Consider the following 15,883-nt stretch of genomic DNA (forward strand, 5'->3'; position numbering starts at 1 on the left):
GTCATCCCCTTGCACACTCAAGAAAATCTGTGACTTGACTGCTCATGTGTGGATGAGCCTACCATGATTAACAAATGAAGCCAGATCAGATCAGCCATCATATTTGTGAGGAGTGATTCATGGTTATTGTTTTAAGCTCCTAAGCTCTGCGGTGAGTTTTGTGCAACAATAGTCAAATGACAAGACAAATGTCACTGAAGACCTGAAGGATGAAAGGAGGCGGCCATCTGAACAGCCAGGGGAAGAAAGTTCTGGCAAGTTCAGTCATCCTTTGTTAGAAAGGCATATAACATTCTGGAGGCCGGTGTGTCATGAGTGAAGCAGGAAGTGGTGGGAGATGAGGTCCAGCAAGTTGGCAGAGGTCAGATGACGTAGGGCCAGGCTATGAAAGTGGGATTTAGTCTTGGTGATGTGGGTTTGGTGATCATTAAAAGAATGCTCTGGAAGTCGCTTTGGAAGCCGCAATGAGATCATTTCTTTTTTAACTCTGCCAAATATTTAGTTGGATACATACAACCAAAGGATACTGTTCCGCAAACATAGTCTGTAATTATTATCGCTGTGTGCCAGGCATTGTGCTAGGGGCTGGGAGACTTCATCATCTGTCTCTGTGGACTAGAAAGTATGCTTTGTGGACTCTGCTCCACGCACTGCCATTTCTTCACTGTTGAAATAGGGCCCAGCACATAGTAGATGCTCAGTAAATATTTGAAAAATTAATGAGTGAACGAGGAACCAAAATGTGTGTTGTCCTTGTTTGTACGCAGGTCACCACCACCTAGCAGGGTGGTAGGGAGCCACTGACTGCTCTGGAGGCTTCCTAAGCAATGGAAGCACTTTAAATGCACTAATCCATTCAATTCTGAGTATTATTAATTCATTTTAAAATAGAATGAAATCTTGTATATACAGGCTCACGTATCCAATGTATACATAACTGCCTACTTGTTATGTTTGATAATTAATATTTATAGGAGCTTAGCTGTTCAGCGGGCATGGCGGACTCACCGTATCCGTCACCAAATTCCACGTCAACTCTACAAACCCTGGTCGCCCAGGCTCACTCAAGGTGTGGGAACTCCATACTTCCACTTGCATGGGCTAAAAATCCTGGGAATCATCCTCGGCTCTTTCCTTCCTCCCACTCCATCCAGTCCCATCAGTGAATCTTGCTGGTTCTGCTCTAAACAGATGCAGATTCTGACCACTTCTCCCCCCCACCCCCCTCACTTCTTTCCTGGGTCCAGCCTGGATCTTGGCCTTCAAGGCTCACTGCAGCCGCTCCTGACTGCTTTCCCTCCTTCTGCCTTTGGACCCAGGCAGTCTGTTGACCATACATCGGGTTTTATTACTTCCATTCAAAACTCTTCATCTCATGCAGCGAAAAAGCCAGTGACTTTACAGGAAGACCCACGAGACCTATGCAGTGTGACCTGCACTCACCACCTCCATCCACCATCCCAGAATTCTCTGGACTTCCCCTGGCCTCCTTCTGCTTCCTTCTGCATGCAGGCATGTCTCTGCTCAAGACCTACTTGTTGTTCCTTTTGTCTGGAGCCTCTCCTCTCCCTCCCCCCATGTATCTACTCTGTTCACTCCTTCTTGGATTCCATCCCCTTCTGGGTGGTTGCTCAGATGGCAGTTTCTCTGTGAGAACTTCCCTGGTTACCCCACTGAAGATACTCACCACCAGCAGTTTCTATCCACTTTAACTTGGTTTATTTTCCTTTGTGGTACTAAAGACCACATGATAAATTATCCACGTCCTGTAAGACACACGTACACAGGTGCACAAATCTTAGTGTCTTATGGATGATCTGTAAGCCCAGAGAAGGCAGAGACTTCTTTCTGGTTTGTTTACAGCCATGGCACAGGATAGGTGCCCAGTAAATATCTGCCCGATGAATTAATGATTGATATCAGCTCCCAGTTGTGCCCATACAGCAGCTAAGATTTTCCAGCATATTTTTAAAGGATAGTTTGTTTTTTTTTCCCCTAAAAGGCTAGTTAAAAATAAAAGCCAAATAAATGACTGTAACTGCTAATGGCTTCTTGAGGTGATTCTTTTGTTCTACATCTTCCTCACTCTTCAGCTTCCTCCCACCCTGTAGATCTGAAGAGAGAGGGAAGGAGGTGCATAACTTTCTCTCAGAGCATTGGCTCTCCGGACCCTGGTCAGCTTTGTACTGACAACCAAAGGGTTTCCCTTGATGACAAGAACCGTTTGTGGCAGATATTGACTCCATGAGACCTTTTAACCATATGTATTACTTGTTTGAACATTCCTAAAATATGCATATCCATGTATTTACAAGTGAAAAACGTATAAAGGAAGAAAGTTGCAAAATAAGGTTTAAAATGGTAGGGAGAGGCCAGTTCTTGCAGGTTCTGGAATGTTTTAAGACTTTGGTTTTTACCCCAGAGGCAATTCAGGCAGCCACAGAAATGCTTTAAGCAGCAGATTGATGTGGTCAGATTAGGGTTTTAAAGATCACCCCAGATGCACTGTAGGAAAAGAAATCAGAATGCAGCCAGAATGGAAGCAGGGAATCTCTGAAACTCCGGAGACGGTGAGTTAGGTTAGGGTGGGAGTCCCTAGAGAAGCACTAAGAACATTCCAGGCTTAGCTAGAAGGAAAGTACACGGGGACATGAGGTTGCTGGATTGCGTTAGACGATTTTCCAAAGCAGGTAAAATCATGACTCTTCACAGATGGAGAATGAACACGTTGCAAATTCTGCTTTAACTCATTAGTTAAGTGAGAGAACAAAGCAGAATATTATGAGTAGGGTAGCCCAGAGAACCCACACATTTATATACCTGGCGAAGTGAAATGAGTGTTGGAAAGGAGGCAAAACTTGCCTCACTGGCAGTGGGGGAGGGAAGTTGGTTGGACCTCTGCTGCATGGGACAGGGACAGAATTTGCCTCTCCATGGACTAGAATTATGTTGCATTTCTAGGAGTTGTCTGCAATTTAGGAGTAGAAGGGCTCCCACAGAATCTGAAACAGATAATCCTAGAAGTGTGTGTGCTATGGTATGGAATGCACAGTTTTCCATTAAAGCACAGATTTTTTCCCCAATAGTTTCATGTGTGAGTGTGTGTGTCTGAGGGAGGGCTGGTGGCGAAGGGTCAAATATGGCCCACAGTCTTCTTGCATAAGCAACAGGGCCCTATATACTGAAGGGGTATATATATTGGAGTAGAAACCTGTTAAAAAGCAAGAATAGCCTACTTTTTAAAACTTAATTTACTAATAGCATTTCTATGGTGTAAATATTATGTTACAGTATCATTTTTAATGATAGCAATTTCCAGTTTACAGATATGCCATAATTAATTAAACCAGTCTCCTGGAACGTTTAGAGTGTTTTCAGTTTTTATGTGGAAGAACCTTATTCCCATATGTCTGCATATTTCCTTAATTATTCCCTTGGGGGGGGCAGTTCTTCGAAGTAATATTTCCAGGTCAAAGGGTAGGCATAATTCTGCTTTTAAAAAGGTTGTGCTAATTTCCCTCACCGTTTAGCGAAGGATTGACATAGCTAATTTATTGCCTGTGGATGCTTTTTAAGGATTTTTAATCCTCTTTGTACAAATTTTATTTTATGATTAATTATCCTGTTCTTGCTGGTCTTTTTCTTCGCACTGAATTTAAAATGTACCTTGCTACCCACTGTGCAATCTTCTCGAAATTAGCATTTCTTTCCTTACAAGTAAAGGTATATATATGTAAATGATAGGTGTGGGATCATGTTGTTTACTCATTAAAAATTTCTTCCCTTCATAAAATAAATAATTCTGAACCAGCTCATTATTTTAGTTAGTGGTATTGGTAGCAGCCTACAAGTTATGATTCAAAGATGCCAAATAACTCCTTGTCTACTCTTCATGTGTCATCTGCTGAAATCCCATAACGGTAGAGTTATTTGTAGGCCTGGAAAGTTACAACCACCTTGGTCTCCGAGATCATCCAAGTAAAAGCTCTCACAGCTCAGAAGGAGAATTTTGCAGACCCTGGTAGACAGGATGGAGGTGGAATTATCTGCTGGGCTCATTCTTACCTCTTGTTTTGTCTTCGTTAAAGACTCTTCCTCTCCACCTCCAGATTGCATCGTTTGGCCCCATTCTCTGTGGCCACTGGGCTGTCCCTAGATAGTGGCATTTCCTCCATCTCAAAGTACTAAAGGAGTCCGAGACTCTAGGAGGTAGCTGGATACCTTGTGTCCACCACCAAAGTGGAGGACCGGGCGCTTCAGGAGAGGTAGATAGGTCAGCCCCAGGTAGGCGACTACACATGCTAGGAGGAAGCCACTGGTCAGGATGTTGGTCTACTGCAGCCATAACTAATTGAGAACAAGAACCTGAGGGTTGGCAAGGCAAGAGAGGCCAAAGAAAAAGTGAGATACTTGTAATTAGAAATACCTTCCACAAAAAAAAAGAAAAGAAAAGAAAGAAAAGAAAAGAAAAGAAAGAAAAGAAAAGAAAGAAAAGAAAAGAAAGAAAGAAAGAAAAGAAAAGAAAGAAAGAAAAGAAAAGAAAGAAAAGAAAGAAAAGAAAAGAAAAGAAAAGAAAAGGAAAGAAAAGAAAAGAAAAGAAAAGACTTTCCATGTATGGGTTTCTGGACTTCGGTCAAGAAGTGCTGAATACTTTGTCTCTTAAGGAGAGAGAGTGTGAAATTATTTTATTTTATTTTATTTTATTTTATTTTATTTTAATTTTTTGTGAAATTCTTTTAAAAGCAAACACTTCTGACAAACTGCTAGGATACCTTCGAGTCCTAGCCTAGGATGTTAAGACTCCGGCTGCAGAACTACTCCATTAAAAACCATCACTGGAGATGAACACTTGGTGCCAGGGAATTTAACATTACAAATGTAAATGTCACTCTGAAATAGCTAAGCTATAAAGTCTTCGTCCAGATGAAAGAGCATATGGTTACAACGAAATGTCTCTTTTTAGATTATGATAAGCTTGAAAATAAACTTCTTACAGACGGCTCGACCCTCGGCATAAGTTTGTGCCTCTCTAGGAGTCCAACTTTTCTGGGAAACTCCTGGAGTGATGGTTAGCTTGTTCTCCAGAGTGGGGCAAACCGAAGTGAAATCCTGGCTTTTTTTCTGCTACCTTCATGCCCTCGAGTAATCTTAGCAAGTAACCTTGCTGAGGCTGTATGTCCTTATAAAATGGGCATAGTGACAGGACGTGCTTCACAGGACTGGGGGTGGTGGTGGCAGGGAGGGTGGTTAATTGAAAGAAAAGAATGCACAGAAAGGGCTCAGCACTCTGTAGTGCACAGAGGAAGGTTCAGCCGGTGGTAGGTGTTGATATTAGCCTCCTGGATGAGAAGAGCTTTTGATTTGTTTTGGAGAGTAGGTTAGCATGTGAGCAGTGAGGCTAATTTAGTATTGTGTGCTCGGGGGTATATCTTGACAGCTGGGGAGAATGCTTTGAGAAGAGCCGACGTGATTATAGAGAAGGGGGTGTCGGTAATATGGAAAATCTCCCTTTTCTTCCCAAGTGCACCTTGACTTCGTAGAAAAAGGTAATAATCAGAAGCTAACTACGTCCTAAGGCTGGAGATGGGATGCTATCTGTGTCGTGCATGCGAGGTCTCTCTTTAGGACAGCATCTGAATTCATGGTAGAGAATGCTGGACAGTGGACAGGACACAGAAGTGTGGTGGAGGGTGTAGAAAAAGCATCACGTCAACATTTTTTTTTTTAATTTTATTTATTTATTTATTTATTTATGATAGGCACACAGCGAGAGAGAGAGAGAGAGGCAGAGACACAGGCAGAGGGAGAAGCAGGCTCCATGCACCGGGAGCCCGACGTGGGATTCGATCCCGGGTCTCCAGGATCGCGCCCTGGGCCAAAGGCAGGCGCTAAAACCGCTGCGCCACCCAGGGATCCCACACGTCAACATTTTTTTAAAAAGATTTTATATATTTATTCATGAGAGACACACAGAGAGAGGCAGAGACAAAGACAGAGGGAGAAGCAGGCTCCCTGCAGGGAGAGCCTGATGTGGAACTCGATTCCAGGACCCCAGGATCATGACCCGGCAGATGCTCAACCACTGAGCCACCCAGGTGCCCCAGGTCAACATTTTAATATAATTTTAATATAATATAATTTTATATATGTAAAATCTGGGCTTGTGGGAGAGTTGTGGAATATATAGAGATTCTCACCTGAGCTATATTCCCTCCTCATTTTCTCTCTTGAGGGACATGTCAACCTATTTCTTTGTTCATCAAAAGGTCACATGAGCTTAAACCGTTGAGAAATACTGGCATCGATCAGAAGTTGGCCTGCTGCTTGATTTTTTTTAAATTAAGTTTTATTGGAAGATAACCACACCACTCACTTATACATATTCTGTGACTACTTTTGTGCTATGACTGCAGAGTTCGGTAGCTCCAGCAACGACCTGTGATCACCAAAGACTAAAATATTTACCCTCTGGCCCTTTACGGAAAAAGTTTGTTGACACTGGCAATGGACCATAGAGACCTCAATGGTCACATCTTACTGAGCTTTCTGCTTTTTCTGGAGTATACATGGAGAGAGTATATTATTTCCATTTAACAGAAATTCTGTGGCCAAATTTTGCCTTCTGTTATCTTTATAATGGCCCATGCATTCTCCAGAAGTTGAATTTATGACTCTGTCGTGCAGCCTGTTGTCATGGACTGCCAATAAAATTAGGAACCCAAAACAAATTCTTACTTGTTTCAGCTACTTTTTGGCACTGGAAATCTCAGTGAATTTACCAGACTGTTCTTTGTTAGGAGAAGAAGCTAGTAAAAGCGTCAGCGATTTGAAACCAGAGCTAAGCCGTTATTAAGGGTATCCAATTGTAAAGAAAGACGATGGAAAAATAACAGTACAAATCATCTATGGGTTGGTGACAACTTAAGGCTGAAAATTAGATGTAATAAAGCCACCACCCATAACTAGCAAGAGAAAATGTACACTGGAGAAAATTTTCATGTAACTGCGAAATCTGGTGTCTATCCACCCAGGCTGTCAGAACTGTGTGCTGTGCTTATCTTTTTAGCTTCAGCAGTGGCTCGTGCGGATTAACTTGTCCAAATCCGGGACTTTGAAGATATTCACAAAGCCTCATATTTTTCAAATGTGCAATCTTAGATCAGCGTACAGTCATCTCTAGGAGTGGTTCTGACAAACGTCCCCCAGGAGACATTTGGCAATGTCTGGAGATAATTTTGGTTGTCAACCGAGTGGGGGAAGTGTGCTACTGGCATTCAGTTGGCAAGGGCCAGAGATGCTACTAAACATCCTGGAACATACAGGATACCCCACCCCCTCACACTATGAAAAATTACCTTGCCTTAAATGTCACTAGTCCTGAGGTTGTAGAACCTTGACGTGCAGTAGGTGAGATATTTCAGAAGGGAATTTAGTCCGTCATCAAATTCTCTTAACAGTATATCATTAAGATTATCTAGTCTTTATGTCTGGTGAGAAGTACACTTAGCTATTATCCTTGGGATAAAAGGTTCCTCTTTTAAATTAAAAAACAATTAGTTAAAAAAATCAATTGAGGGCACCTGGATGGCTCCGTGGTTGAGCGCCTGCCTTTGGCTCAGGTCGTGATCCCAGGGTCCTGGGATCAAGTCCCACTTCAGGCTCCCTGCAGGGAGTCTGCTTCTCCCTCTACCTATGTCTCTGCCTCTCTGTGTGTGTCTCTCATGAATAAATAAATAAAATCTTAAAAAAAAACAATTGAAAGAAAAATGTTAACTAAAATGTACTACAGATGGTAAGTAGATATGTTATATAAAATACGAAGGAGATGGTTGAATGAATTAATTTAAAGGGAAAAAAACTGTAAACCCTCAAGTGGGATTGTTCTCAAATTGTCATCTTTTTGACAACGTCTGTGTTACTCCCAACTAGTCAGTCACATATTACCACGTTCAGGGAGTCCTGTGTCGTTCCCTTTAAACAGTACTGAGCTATTTAGAGTGAGTTTTTAACCCTCAGGTACTAAGTGGCTCTTCCAGGGTTCTTGGGACAGAGAATGTCTGGGGTGAAGTTGAGAGTTCACTGGAGCTCAACAGATTTATTTCTGCCTCATTGTCTCTCTTCTACTCAGGACAGCGTCTCACACTGCTCCACTTCAAAGCCCTCTGTGTGCCACTTGTGGGAAACCACACATCTCATCGTGGAGCATTGGTTGGAGAGCTCTTTGTTGGCAGTCCCAAGTGGAAAGCACTGTGTTATTTGCATCTTTATGAATATTTATGGCCCGGGTTTGCAAGTTACAAATAAAATACCTGGGTAACGTGTTAAAGAGCAAATTTGTCTGGCCCCACCCCAGGAGGTTCTGAGTCAGTAGACCTTGGCTAATCTCTAAGAATCTACATAATTAACAATTATCTTGAGTGATGCTGGACCAGCACTGAGGATCACTGATGTGGGATGTAGGACAGAATAAGGAATGGCTTTGATTGCATGATTGCTCCCAACTTTTGCATTATTTTTGTACCACGTGTTTGTATGTTACAAATATCCTGAGCCTTTTCATAAACCAAATTTTGGTTTTCCTTATCTCCTGGTCAACCGACATGATGTACTCTATTCCATGGTGATGCCCCAGCCAATAGTTGCATAGGAATTTATATAATAGCATTTTTGCAGCTTACTTGTAACATTGCACTTTTGCCCTTATTACTGAATAAAAGAGAAGAAAAAGAAAAGTGAGAAACAAAAACCCCTAAACTCACTACAGATGGATTAAAGGTGGAAATTATTAAGCATGGTGAAATTGAGGCGTCTTTAGCTTGCTTTCAACAACCTTTAGACATCAGCCACGAACAGACTGGTTGGATTGTGAAGAAAATGAACAAGTATAAAAGGAAGTTGGAAATGATATCATTCGAGAGTGAGTCTGAAAGTTGAGGCGTAATTAGGAAATGTAAATGATCTTCCTAAGTGAAAATAGTGTTTTGCTACACTGGTTATTTTTGCAAACCTTTAGCATGCTCAATTTTTAAAACATTTTCAGGGGCATGTACAAAAGAAAGGGGTTGCCAATAGTCGAATGCCAGCCTATTTTGCGTACTCTTTATGTGAACAGAGTGACAGTTAGTCCCACTGTATTTACAGTCCTCTGGTGGTGGTCAAATTCTAAGGGACACAGTTGTCTCATCCATTATTCAGACAGGAGTGAGATGTTGGTAAGACTTCTATGTGTCAACCATAGCACTGGAAATGCTAATTTTCATGATGGGGTCTCTATCCTGAAAAGGATTTTATGTTTGAACTGTTATCAATGGCTCTTACAAATTGGCTTCTTAAAGTTCTTTAGGCCACTGGTTAATTAGACTGTGGTCTGATAGCGATAGAAGAAGGACTGGTGAAGAATGTAAATAACTGTTATTAGATTAGGCTGTAGTTTTAAGAGTTTGCATAAATATCCATACATTTTTCCGCTAAAATTTTTAAGTATTTTGAGATAGTTGTAGATTTACATTCAGTTGTAAGAAATATTACACAAGGATTCCGTACTCTTTACCCAGTTTCCCTGGTGATAACATCTTCAAAGCTATAACACAACATCATAACCAAGATATTGACATTAATGCAGCCAAGATCCAGGACAGTTCCATTGCTTCAGGGGTCCCTTATATTACCCTTTTGTCAACATATCCACTTGCAGTCCCTAACCCCTGACAATCACAGTTCTATTTTCTATTTATTTTCTATTTTCCATTTGTGTAATTTGTCATTTCAAGAATGCTACAAATAGGGTCATATAGTATGTAACCTTTTAGGTTTGGCTCCCCCCACCCCCTACTCTACTCAGCATAATTATCTGAGGATTCATTCAAATTGTTGCAGTCTTGATAGTTAAATAGTTTTTATAGCCAAGTAGTATTCCATGATATGGATGTACTTAACTCATTGAAGAATATATGGCTGTTTCCAGTTTTGCACTGATACTGATCAAGCTGCTGTGAAGACTTATGTTCAGATGGGGTGGGGGGAGTTTGCATTTCTCTGGGATAGTTTCCTAAGAAAGCAACTGTGGGGTCAGCGTTTTTAAAGAAACTGCACAGCTGCTTCAGCATGCCTGTACCATTCTACAGTCCAACCAGCAAAGTATGAGACCCAATTTCTCTGCATCCTTCTCAAAAAGGCATTTGGTGGTAGTATTATATTTTTTATTTCAGCCAATATGATAGATGTGTAGTGATATTTCGTGATTTTAAATTACATGTATCTGTTGGCTAATATTGTTGACCATTTTTTCTGTGCTTCTTCATCATCTGTACATCCTCTTCAGTGAAATGTGTATTCATTTTTTTCCTTCCATTTTGTAATTGGATTGTTTGGTTCTTTACTGTCGAGTTCTTTATGTAGGAGTTCTTTATGTATCCAGATACTAATCCTTTGTCAGATTTGTGGTTTGCAAACATTTCTTCCCAGTCTGTAGTTTGTCTTTTTATCCTCTTACTAGAGTTTTTCACAGAGCAAAATTTTTAAGTTTTGAGGAGGTACAGTTTGGCAAGTTTTTCTTTTATGGGTTGTGCTTTTGGTATGAAGTCTAGGAATTCTTTGTCCACACCATAATCCCCAATGTGGTCTTTTATTTTTTCCTGAGGTTTTACAGTTTTGTTTTATATTTAAATCCATTTTGTTTAAGATGAACCTTTTCAGTTAAGGTGTTTATTGTGCTTTTGTTTGTTTGTTTGTTTTCCTACAGATATGCAATTATTCTAGTGCCATTTGTTTGAAAGGCTATCCTTTCTCTGTTGAATTGCTTTTCTGCTTCTCTCTCCATGCTTTTATACTTCTTGATAAGTTAATGATTATGCAAGATGAAAGCCAGTAGAATTGATATTAATTGTAGTATTTTATTGATACCTCTGGATATTTAAGAAATAGCAGTTCTCTTTCATTTAATTTACAGTATTAATTTTTGTGAAACAAAACAAAAACAAGCAAAAAAACCTCCACTTTCTCATGTCATTAGAAATTCCTTCTGAAATTTGTTTCAAATAATATACCTATAGATAGATAACATATATATTACTGGTGTAGCATAATTTAATACATATATATTGTATACTATTCATATTACTACATTTTTAATAAATGATTGCCTACATAATCTTGAAGATGCATACATCTATATTGTATTATATATCATGTTACATACAACACTACTCTATGTAATAGAAGTACTATCATTAACTTTGTCCTTATTGTTGAGGCTTTAGTAATTTCCATTTATCATCATTATAAATAATAACCCTAGAATTATCTTATACATTTAGCAACATGGGGCACAAATCTTACCCTCTATATTCAGAGCGAAAACTTCAACATGGAGTGGATTTCATGTTCTTTTTTACCACCTCAAACAAAATGATTAATGAATGTTTAGTTTACTGAGTGAGAAGAGAAAAACAGAATCTATTCAGACAAGTAGTAGCAAATCTGAATTCTCCTCATCCACTTGCCAGTTACTAATAAAGTTGTAGAAGGCATTTTAAATTGAGTATGGTTTGAATGGCCACATGTTTTATGTGGACTTTTTTGTTTCTTCTTACTAGCTCAGAGGTTCTTAAACTTTATAGTGCATAAAATTTATTTATGGGTTGACTATACAAAACCACATAAATATGGTATTTAGAAGGTGATTTAAGGATCAGGGAGGTAATTGTGATTGAATAGTTACCCACCTGTCTGCACTTGAATTCAGAATTCCTCTTTCAATGTTGGGCTGCATTGGGCTTTGTCTTTAGGATAGATTCTTATTCTTTGAAGGTTCTTCATATTTGTTGTCAGACAGCCATTAGAGGTCACCAACAGAGTATGAGTGCCACTCAGAACTATGCTATCAGTGAATATTATCATTAATAAAAATCCTTATTAATTTTTATGTTAAAACATCTCATTTTGCTTTTGGAGAACATTGTTTTCCATTTACTCATTAGCTCTTTGCACTTTCCTCTCTTTGTCATGATTAATGTTTTAGTGTCTAGTTTGTATTGGTTCTTCCAATCAGGGTAGCTTTGGTTACTCGGATCAGAACTCCACTCAGCCTTACTCAACTAAGAGTGGTGATGACGGCGGTGGATTCCTAGGGACAGAGATGATTTCCATGAAAACCAGGAGAAGTGAGCAATAGAAAGATGACAAAGAACTAAAATGTCTCTTCTGCACGGAGTAGAAATTATCTAGTTCTCTGTACCAGGTTCCACTGCCTAATTATTAGACATGTGATTCAACATGGTCGCCAATCTTAGTTTATAACCTGCCGGTGTTGACCTCTCAACTCAGCCTGCGCTCAGTCTGAAACTAATCTTTGAGTCTCTGGGTTAGATTTTATGAGGGGGAATCTGATTGGTCTTGATCGGTCATCTATTAGCTGGTCTAGTGTCTGGCCCAATCCTTGGCCCTCAATTATGAGGAATGTCAGGTGACACGTAGGGGCTGTCTCTTTCTTGGGCAGTCAGTGAAGTCTTCAGCATATATCAGGCCCATAGTTTCTATATTTATTTCCATTTGAAATGAGGACATGTGCCATAGATGCCTGCATTATTTGTACTGATTTGGGATTTTTATCTTTGGAAATTTTTCTGAAATGTTGCTACTGATAACTGTTATTGAAAAGTTAAGAAATTTGCCTTCAAATATTCATTTCATTTGAGTCTAGTAATTGAATGACATAATATGCCAGTTGTGGGAACAATTTTGGGTTTTAAAATTTTATTTTCCCGAAGTAGCATCATGCTTATGGCGTATGAATACTTTACAGGTGAAAACATCAAAAAGAAAACATTTAAATGCAAATGTCAGTAATATCTGAGTCAGTGATGCTGAACTCTTTGTATTTCCTTCCAGATATATCAGCGATGCTGGCTAGTATTCAAGAAAGCTTCAAGCAAAGGTCCAAAAAGACTGGAGAAATTTTCTGACGAACGTGCTGCATATTTTAGGTGTTATCATAAGGTAAAACTTGATTGTTGTGGCTTTCTAGAAATCTGTTAGCAAATAGGTAATCTGAGTTCATTGAATCTGAGAACTTGTCTAGATAATTTAACAAAAGTACAAATAATACTTTTTCCAAGGACAAAACATCTCTAAATTACTGTTCGTTAGTTGTTTAAAAATAATTGACTAGTATAATATTACTCTTCTGACTTCCTACTATTTGTTTTGTTGTTTTCCAGTCTCTCGTGTAGAATTTACCATGTTCTTTTTAAATTTTCAATTTGCATAGTAAACCCAACTCCCAACATTGAAGACCCGTGAGAGTCATGGTTAGGTCTCCAGGTATATAGCTTATCCAACACCTGATGCAGGTTTAGATTCTCATTCGGTGCTTGGAATGTGGGGTTAGAAGGTGGGAAGTACCTGGAAAGCTGGTGAATGGTGAAGGAAGAGAAAGTGCCACTCATTAGTTTATTTTTTTTAAGCGTGATGACTAAATTTAATTCAGACTTGCAGTTTGAATAGTGGTAGTCAGCTTTCCTCACTAAAAATAGTAATTGTGTGTTAAAATACATCCTTGGGGAGTAGAAAATGAAGGAAAATACTAGGCATACTTGGATTTACAAATTAGACATGTCTTTCCCTCCACAGGGCAATGTTTTTCATGGCTCTTGTTAATGGGCAGCCTATGTCTTTTCTCTTTTCATGAAAATATGTAAAATGCATGTTAACTTCCTTTTTCCCCCCAGGTGCTAGTTATTTCCATATTGGGAAAATACTATGCTTGTCTAGGGAGGAATTAGGTTTATTTTTATGATAGAACATTTTAATTGTTTTGGTTTTCTATCTTGAGATTCTTAGCTTTATTTGGTGGGATTTTATCAGGAGTGGGGCTACGTGCCCTTTAAAATTTTATGTGAAGCCAGTAGATTCATTAGCACAGAAATTTGGCTCCATGATAGAAAGTGAATAATCTTTCCTTTTTATGCAAATTCTCCACAGGTGGTGACTTTACAACATCTTATTAAGGGCCGGTGTTGACACCTTGGTTTATCCAATAATGAAAAGCAATAGGGCAGACTGTATTCCTTTGCAATTCAGAGAAATAAAACATATGCCGTGCTTTATAGGAACATCTGCACATACATAAAGGAAGAAAAGCACAAAGCAAGACTTGGAGATAACTAGGGAAGGGAGTCAAGAGTAGTATCTTCCATGTGTTCTATTTCCTCACTATCTTATAACAAAGTTCCATATTCTGAGGTCAGCCTCATTCCCAGCCTACCTTCTCCATATGGGAGAACCCAAGGAAATCTCTTTCTGAGCCTAGAATTTCCTCCACCATTTATCTTCCATGTGCATGATTTCCACTATTTGGATAAGAGTGACCTCAGGCAAGAGTTGTTGAGTTGCAAATCTATTACTTAGGGGCAGTGATCCATGAAGCCAGTGATAGCACACCTTTGAACCCTTGCAAATAATCTTCACCAATCTCAGTATTTCTGTAACACTGGAAACTACTGGCATCCAGACATTTTGGACATGTATTATATCTCAATTTCCCTCAAGTACCAGTACCTTCCCTAGTAATAAGATGGTGAATGATGGTGCAGGAATGGCTTGCTTCAAAATGCCCGAGGGGATGTTTGGTTTACCTATAGGACAAAGGGAGAAGCTTTTCTCCCTGTTTCTCTTCTTTAACTGATTGATATTGATGCCATCAAATCCTGGTGACCACATTTCCTACTATGATTGACCATTTTCTTCACTGTTCTTCATTGCCTTCTCATTATAAACAAGATTATCTAAAGGCTTCATCCCCTCTTCATCTAAAGGCCAGAAGTTGTGGTTATGCATTAGCTCTTCTCTTAAGAACCTCAGCCAGTCTGTAACTTTACAGTTCACCATCTGCCCTCATATGGTGGCACGTTTGTGTCACCCCCAAAACTCATGTGTCGAAAACTAACCCCAAGTGATGAAAACTAACCTCCAAATGATGACATTTGGAGATGCGGCCTTTGGGAGGTGGTTAGGTCATGAGGGTGAAGCCCTCATGATTGGAATTAGTGCTCTTATGAAAGAGACCCCAGGAAGCTCTGTGTGAAGACACAGCCATCTGTGAACCGAGAAGTGAGGACCTCTTCCAAACACTGAATCTGCCAGTGCCTCTACCTTGGGCTTCCCAGACTCTAAAATGTGAGAAACAAATTTCTGTTGTTTATAAGCCACCTGATCTGTGGCAGTGTGTTACAGCAGCTCAGATGGACTAAGACACCATCAGATTCTTGTCCTGTCGAGTCATTGTGAGTGACTGCTAATATTGATTGGTCCTTTCTTGTTTTGGTAGAGTTCCAGATAGAGCCTAGAAACAACTGATTCCTCGCAATCCCCTATAGCTAATATAGAAAAATAAAGAAATGGGCAGTGTTTTGCTTATAGAACTTCCCATACCTAAGAGAAGAAATAAGACAAGTGAGGAATACTTTATAGGAATTCCCCAAATCCAGGCTGTCAGCAAGCGGTGTTGGCTCTGTGTTCAACATGCATAGACTCGAGACATTCTTATGACCCCTGTTGCTGCCATGGTGGTCCAAGCCACTCAGCTGCCTAATGCCTGGCCCTCTACAGTCTATTCAAAACCCTTACATCACATCATGGTACACTGTGCAAAACGCCCAGGTCTTTATAATGGCCTACACAGTCACATGATTCGACCCCTTGTCCCCCGTAACATCATCTGCTCAGTTTCCCCATCCCACATTAGTGTGCTGCAGGCACCCAGCACTCTTTGCTTTCCTGAGAGCATTGTGTGTGTGTTTTTCCTTTTCTGGAATGCTCTTTCCACAAATCTCCATGTACCTCATTTCCTTGCATTGTTCAGATCAATGCTCAAGTTCCTCCTCTA

At 39.9% G+C, this 15,883-nt stretch overlaps 1 long non-coding RNA gene across 1 annotated transcript in view; it reads left to right on the forward strand.

The window, feature by feature from the left end:
• LOC111092033 overlaps positions 1-12,996 on the forward strand; it is a 184,667-nt gene extending 171,671 nt beyond the window's left edge. The window contains exon 5 of the long non-coding RNA XR_005378003.1: positions 12,889-12,996. This is a non-coding gene — a long non-coding RNA (uncharacterized LOC111092033). The remainder of the gene's footprint in view (positions 1-12,888) is intronic.
• Positions 12,997-15,883: the final 2,887 nt, after the last annotated feature.

This window comes from Canis lupus, chromosome 24, assembly GCF_011100685.1.
Source record: "Canis lupus familiaris isolate Mischka breed German Shepherd chromosome 24, alternate assembly UU_Cfam_GSD_1.0, whole genome shotgun sequence".
NCBI lineage: Eukaryota > Metazoa > Chordata > Mammalia > Carnivora > Canidae > Canis > Canis lupus.